Here is a 7,886-nt window from a genome sequence, read left to right on the forward strand (position 1 = left end):
TCAAAAATCTTGTTAAGGCCCTGCAATAAAAATAACCAAACAAGATGTTCCTATCATTTTTTTTTTTTTTCCTGACACATTGCTGGGGAGGAAAATCTAAATGAATGCTTCATTTAGTCAACATATGATACATGTTTTCTAGTCATTTTATATGGTACATTTAGGAGAAGGGAGAACAAAAGGTGAAGAAGACATGCTCTACCCTCTCTTTATTTTTTTGGTAGAATGGCCACAGAGGAGAGCCAGGGTAGCCTAGAGTTCGACAGTCTTTCTACCTTAACAGTCCCTCTTCTAATCATCTGATATCTTCTGCTTTTGAAGGGTAAATCAATTTTGAATAGATAAGGCCAAGTGCCTTCTTGATTTGAGCCTCATTTCAACAGTGAATTGGGTGTTACCTGTATATATGGGAGTCTTGCCCTGGGCCTCTCTCATCAGACTTAGGTGCCTTTCTGCATGATGGCAGTGTGATGACATTGGTCCTAATAATCTTATCCAGACCCGAGGTAAACCCTCCTCTCTTATTCCAAGTTTATGTCTTTACCTCTGAGTTACTACGTGGTGGTGGGTGGAGGTAGAAATAGGGAATGGACAATAAGTATAACCAGGTATGCCTCATCTCTTTCCACTTGTTAATCGTATATTCCATTGTTTCAAAGGTTGTAATCGTGGTTGACTTTATAAAGCTTTTTTATGGTCTTGAAGCATGTAGCAATCATATGTAACTACCTAATTATCTTGAGAGATGCATCAATGCCATCTTCATTGTGTAAATGGGAAAAAACAAACAGGCACAGAGAAGGTGATGTCGTAAAGCCCTGGTCATGTATGAATTCATTTCGCAGAGAGTTTTTGAGTGGCCATGCGGTTGGAGGCATAGGGAGGCATTTAAAGATGAATAAAATTTTATCCCTTCTTTTAAGGACCTCGAAGTAGAAAAAAAATAGATGTAAACAAATGATCAACTTAAAGTAAGGTGAATGTTACGGCAGAGGATTGTGAAAGGGGTAGGAGGAAAGGTCATGCAAGTGGGAAAGGAGTGGTTGGTGGTAGGGAAAAGTTGGAGAAAAGGTGACATGTAAGCTGGATCTGGCATGCCTGATCTGCCACCAATAAGTGGGAATGAGCCACTTGACCTCTCATTGCATCAGTCCTCAGCTGAAAAGTGTTGCATTTGAATTGAATGATTTCTTGGGTTCTAAAGGATTGAGCCTTCAGAGAAAATGAGAGTTCAGAAAGTTGGTGTTTTGGGGTGGAGTGGAATGAGATAGCCTTGGGAAAGCAGTTTAATGAATGCTGTGAAAATCTTAATCAGTACCAGTTAAAGAGTAAGTTTTATTGTATTCCCTTGCAAGGGAGGTATTATTCAAGTGGGTAGTGTGAAGCCCTGAATGACTGAGCCTCCTTCTGAAAAGCAGAGGAGTAGCTACTATCAGAACTAGACGAAGTGAATTCATCTGAATTCATCATTCAGACTAAAGTCAGTGGGCTCTACCAGCAGCATATTCCTCTGCCCATGAGTCCATGACACTTTCCACCTTACATGACCTGGAGCCAATCTACTTCACTCAAATTATTACACTTTCATATCAGAAATGGGAATAATGACAATATTGCAGCACACGGGTACGTTGTCTGAAAAGCCTAGCAATTGGTGAACTCAGTCAGTCTTTCAATAAAACCAGAAAGCCATGTAATGCTTTACTAATGACATCTTTTCCAGTGTCAAACGAGGAACAGAAGGAATCATTGAAAGAAAATCATCTCCAACAGGTGTTAATTGGGGCAATTTACCTCATTTAAAACCAAAGGGTCAAATAGACATAAAGCAACAAGTATCCAATCACCCTTATTTTGTTCTCTGTACCTGTTTTTTGGTGTGTTAAACTTTGCAAATGCCTTTGAAGGTCTTAGGCAACCAGACTACTTAGATTTAGAATAAATTATAGAGTCCCTGAGGCTCAGACGCTGACTTCAAGGCTTCTGGTCGCTGGAGTGATATTCTGGTCTATCATGATAGTCCAGTGTTTAGCAGCATTTACTGAATCGATGCTAGAATTTTTATTATATTTCAAGTTCAGAATTTCAGGACTTTTTTTTTTTTCACAAGGTAATATGAACCAGAATTATATTTCTTTGAAGTTAACATTGGTTAATTAAATAAAGACTATTTGGAGGTTTTCACCCCTTCAGCATCCAAGATAAAGGTGTTAACATCTTTTAGGACAGCTGGATTCTCAGTGGTCTTAATCTGCACTTTATTCTAACTTTAGCTACTTAGTATTAAGTAAAGAACAGGCATGGGCAGTATTGCTGAAGCTCCCTTGTCTAGACAGAGTAAAGATTTCTGGGAAAGTCGTCCACTTCATCATTTAGCATCGGGTTCACTAAGTTTTTCGTGACATCCCAATAGATGTGATTATTATTCTTATATAGGGGATAAAAAACACCAGAATAGATAAATAATTTGACAGAAGTCAAAGTCAGTAGATGTCAGTTCCTCAAGTAAAAAAAAGTTGCTGAACTCTCTAAGGATATTTTGCAGTTTTGATGTGTTGAATAACTAGGAAGCAGGAGGAATTATTTGAGCTTATCTGACACTAGATCTCACCCACTCCTCCTCACTCCAGCGGAAATCCAGAAGGAGGCGACATCTTCAGCAAGATGGCTGCCACCACTGCTCTGAGTTGGTCAGACATGATTAAAGCTCTGTCTAAACACGCCCTGGTTTCTTCACAGGGAGCACTTTCAGCCTTCACTGAACTTCCAGGCCGCAGGGCTAAGCACAGGGTACAGATTTTTCCTTGCAGATGTTTGGCTTCTGAGTGATGTGTTTTTTTTGTCTCTAAGGGTAATAAAAGTACAGAAGATGTTGCTCCCTGTACCAGGAAGTTTGCTTTGAAGAATGAGTGAGCCGCTTCAAAGGCTAGGCACCCTGCGGAGATGGCTGTCCCTGGATTCTGTGAGCTATTGGGTGTGCCTATCAACCAGGGACACATTGCCCACCAAGCCACTTACCAGCTAAAGGCTGATTGTCAAAAATGTCAAATGTGACAAATTGGCATGCCAAAACTTAAAACTGCCCTGCCTTCAGAATCAGCATAGAATATACTATCATGCCTTGAACTCTGTGGTCAAAACACGTCGTTTGTATGTAGAAGGATTTACAAATTAAATAGAATGATATTTGAATGACATCAAACTCAGCACAGAGGGCTTTTCATTATTCATCTGAGGTCAGCGTTTAACTCATCAGAGCAGGCTAAACAGGGAAGATCAAGTCCGTGGTAGGGACCCCAAGGAAGAATCATAGCCACAACTGTGCTTTGTATTTATAGCTTTGCAAATGAAGGACACTGCAAATAACTGACTCCAAGTTGGAAGGGACCTTAGAAAGCACCTGAGCGTATGCTCTTTATTTTAGAGTTGGAGAAATGGAGGCTCAGAGAGGGATGTGCGTTACTCAACTTTACTGAAATGTTAGTAGTAGAAATATGGACTCAAAACCAGGTCCTCTGTCTCCTAGAGCAGAAGACCACCTGGGAACGGAATTGCAGAGAAGAGCGCAGACTTTGTGTTACATGGACTTGCAGCCCTTTCTGCCTTTTACTAGCCATTTATTTATTTATTTATTTATTTATTTATTTTGATGGAGTCTCGCTCTGTTGCCCAGGCTGGAGTGCAGTGGCGTGATCTCGGATCACTGCAAGCTCTGCCTCCTGGGTTCATGCTATTCTCCTGCCTCAGCCTCCCAAGTAGCTGGGACTACAGGCACCCGCCACCATGCCTGGCTAATTTTTTTTGGTATTTTTAGTAGAAACGGGGTTTCACCGAGTTAGCCAGGATGGTCTCAATCTCCTGACCTTGTGATCCACCCGCCTCGGTCTCCCAAAGTGCTGGGATTACAGGCCTGAGCCACCACGCCCGGCCGCCTTTTACTGGCCTTTAATGCACGTATTTTCAGTGTCTTCATCTGTAAAGAAAAGGCTGGTAATACCTATTTCATAAATTATCTAGAGATTTAATTGGCCAGGCTTGATGACTCATGCCTGTAATCTGAGGACTTTAGGAGGCCAAGGCTGGAGGATCACTTGAGGCCAGGAGTTTGAGACCAGGCTTGGCAACATATGGAGATATCATTGTGAAAGGAAAGGAAGGGAAGAGGAGGGGAGGGCAGGGGAGGGGGAAGGAAAGAGGGAGGGAAGGAAGGAAGGAAGGAAGGAAGGAAGGGAGAGAGAGAAAGAAAGAGAAACAAAGAAAGAAAGCTAAAGAGAAACAAGAGAAAGAAAGAAAGAAAGAAAAAAGAAAAGGAAGAAAGATTAATTGAGATTATGAAAGGAAAGAGCCAAACACATAGCAGGTAATTATTTAAAGACAATGCCCTGTGACCGTATCAGAACACCTAAAATGAAGGAAAATGAATAGGACTGTGAATTATCTGGCAATATTTTATCTGCTCTCATGACTTTTTTTTCAACGCATTATCCCTTGATCAACCTCAGAACCTTCAAAGTTAATTTTCATACAGTTACATTTAGAAATAGTCTCTGATCATGAATAACACACTTATTGCTAGCGCAGGGGCACAGGAGAAGAGAAACTTGTTACAAAATTACAAAAGTGAGGCTGGTTGTCCGGGTTCAGAAAAGAGAGGCTTGTCTTTTCTGCGGCCACCTCATTTGGTCCTTCTGACATCCCAGCTTTCTGTCTGCACTGTGACATTACAGCTGCTTTGTTTGTGCCAAGCACCTTGAAAGACACAATCTTTACCTTTTTCCTTTTACTGAGCTTTCTGTCACTTGCTTTTCAACCGTGTAAAAAAACACAGAATTGTTAGTCAGCAGCAGAGGGCACTATTAGCATATTTTGCCATGAGGGGTTAAAAATAAAAAAGAGAGAGATGCCTCTACGCATTCATTAATTCGTTCATTTTAGCAAGTCTTGATTTAACATCTACTATGTTCTCAGCATTTAGAGAAACGCCAAACAAACATGACATGTTGCATTTAGAGTCCAGGTGGGAACATGATCTAAAATGGTACATGTGGTACATGCCTGAATGCAAAGGATATATGTTTTGGAGGTTTTTGAGGACAGCACAGTTCAGTTGAGTAGGCTAGTGTGACCCAGGAAGTATTTGGGAAGAAGTTAGTCTAGAGCTGTTTTTTAAATGACGAGTATGATATGGAGTGGTAAAGATAAAATATATAAAAGATAAAATAGACAGCATTAAAAAAATCAGTAAGTCATGCCTTGCCACGAACATCAACACTAATTGTTGACAGCCACCACTACTCTGACAAGTGTTACCTCTACTGCTTATAATAGTCCCTGTGGCTCACATGGGTAGCGGCTTTCACAACCATGATGTCATTTTGCCCTTACTGTAATCCTGTGACTTCAGCTCTATAGGTATTATTATCCTAATTTTACTAGTGAGAAAATCAAGGCTCTTAGAGGGAAAGTGACTTGCTTAAGTTCACACAGTCACTGCTGGGATCCAAAACTGGTTTTCCTCCCTGCTAGTGCAGCAGGAAACCATAAATTTTGTAACACAGACTCCCCTGGAAAAGAGGTGGGATGCGGAATAAAAAGGAAAAGTCACAGCTGTTAGGCTACCTACAGGTTACCGAGGGCTTGATTGAAAGCTAAACTGAGTTATTGGGGCTTGATCCTGTAAACTTCAGGGAGGATTCTGAAGTTTCGGGGAGCTCAACACAGGTGGTTATAGTTTGTAGTTGTTGGATTAGCAAAGTCAGCATGAGAAGGATTGGAGGAAAAAAGGTTAATTGTCAGGGATACCAATAAAGCAAGTGTTACACTAATCAAGGCTTGGGTGGGAGGGAATTTGGGAGTAGTCTGCCCCAGTGGGAAGGAGATTTTATCTTTGTCATTGTCTGTAGTTGCTGGCACATAGAAATAATACAAGGCAGACTAATTTCAAATTGATTTTATATTGGTTTTAGACCTCTAAAGACAACACCTCGTCATTGCCTGCACCCAGGGGTAGCCAATCCTACTGAGCGCCTACCTTAGCCCACCACTGCCAAGGCACATATGAGGAAGCCTGAGGCAGGCCGGCAGCCGTGGAACTTGCCAGTAAAGGACTAAGCAGAGACATTCTGAAGGAAAAACAAATCAGAACTTGGAGGCTGTCAGAGTCACCAAGAAGAAAAGATAAAAATCATGTATGTGTCTGAGATGTTGAGCCTAAGAAAATAATGACGTCAGTAATGCAAGTAGGGAAACAAGGGAAAACATCAAGTAGTTTCATAGGGAATTTGGCCTTATTACACAGGACTTCCAAGTAGCAACTGAACACTTAGCTGGAATGTTTTCATATAAATGTATTTCCTACTCTGTTTGTTGAGTTCTTGCTTATCATCTTTTTCTTTACCTGAAAACTTGTAAATTCCTTTTAATAGCTCTTCTACACGTAAATTAACTGAGGTGACGTGTACCACTGAGTTGTTCATGCTAACACTCCTTGCTTAAAACCCTTCCAATGATGTAGAAACAAATCCCAGCGATCTTCTGGCTTCCTCGCTGTACACTGGTGCCCTTGCCTACCTCCTCCATCCTGCGTGCTGCCGCTTTCCTCCTTACTCTGTACCCTGTAGCATGGCCCTTTCTCGTCTCTCAGATGTTTACATTCAGTTCTCCCTGCGGAAAACACTGTTCTCCCACCACTACTCTGGTTTCACCAGGAAACTCCGACAGTGGGTGGCTACCCATTCTGCTTTCCCTGGGACTGAGGGGGTCTTAAAACCAAACTTGGACAGTTGGTCACTCCACATCATGTTGTGGCTTAGGTCTAGAATATTTCTTCCTCTAGGAAGCCTTCTCTGATGCCATGGACTCCTAGGCTAAGTTCAGTCTCTCTGCAGAGTAGTCCAGACCCGCCCTTCCTTACCCTTCTCACACCCCTAATTATTGAGTTTATGGTCATCTCTTCTGCTGTCCATGGTAGTGGACTTTGTGCCATCACCACTGTCACCATCTTGGTCTAAGCCACCATCATCTATCTATCTGCTGAATTACTGCAGTATCCTCCTAACTTTTCTTTTTGCTTCCACTCTTGTCCTCTTTTGGTGTATTCTCAACCAAAAAGCCAGAGGGATCCTTTTAAACATAAATTAGCTTATGTCATTCCTCTGCTCAAACATCTTTCATTGGTTTTCCATCTCATTGGCTAAGTCATTAGAACAGCCAACAAGACCTGAGGCCACTACCTCTCTGTTCTTATCTCCTATATACTCTCCCCTTGCTTAGTTGGCTGCGGTGGCACTGGCCTCCTTACTCTTCCGAGAACATGCCTGTTGCCTAGCATGCTCCAGCCTCAGGGCTTTGCATTTACTGTTGTTTATGCTTGAGCCATTCTTCCCCCAGGTGTCTACATGGCTCATTCCCCATGTCTATCAAGTTGAGATCAAAGATCACCTTCTTGGGGAGGTCCGCCATGACCTCTCTCTACAACTGAACTCCTGCAGTCAGCATTCTCACCCACTCTCTCTGCTTACTTTTTTTCTTTTCTTTCTTTATTTTATTTTATTATTATTTTTTTGAGATGGAGTTTCTCTCTTGTTGCCGAGGCTGGAGTGCAATGATGCAATCTTGGCTTACCACAACCTCCACCTCCTAGGTTCAAGCGATTCTCCTGCCTCAGCCTCCTGAGTAGCTGGGATTACAGGCATGCACCACCATGCCCTGCTAATTTTGTATTTTTAGTAGAGATGGGGTTTCTCCATGTTAGTCAGTCTGGTCTCAAACTCCCAACCTCAGTTGATCCGCCCACCTCAGCCTTCTGCTTATTTTTTCATAACCCTTAATATCATAACTTCCTACTTATGTGTAACCTAACTTATTTGATTTATTGACTGCCTCCT

The sequence above is a fragment of the Macaca fascicularis genome, chromosome 2, assembly GCF_037993035.2.
Source record: "Macaca fascicularis isolate 582-1 chromosome 2, T2T-MFA8v1.1".
Classification (NCBI taxonomy): domain Eukaryota; kingdom Metazoa; phylum Chordata; class Mammalia; order Primates; family Cercopithecidae; genus Macaca; species Macaca fascicularis.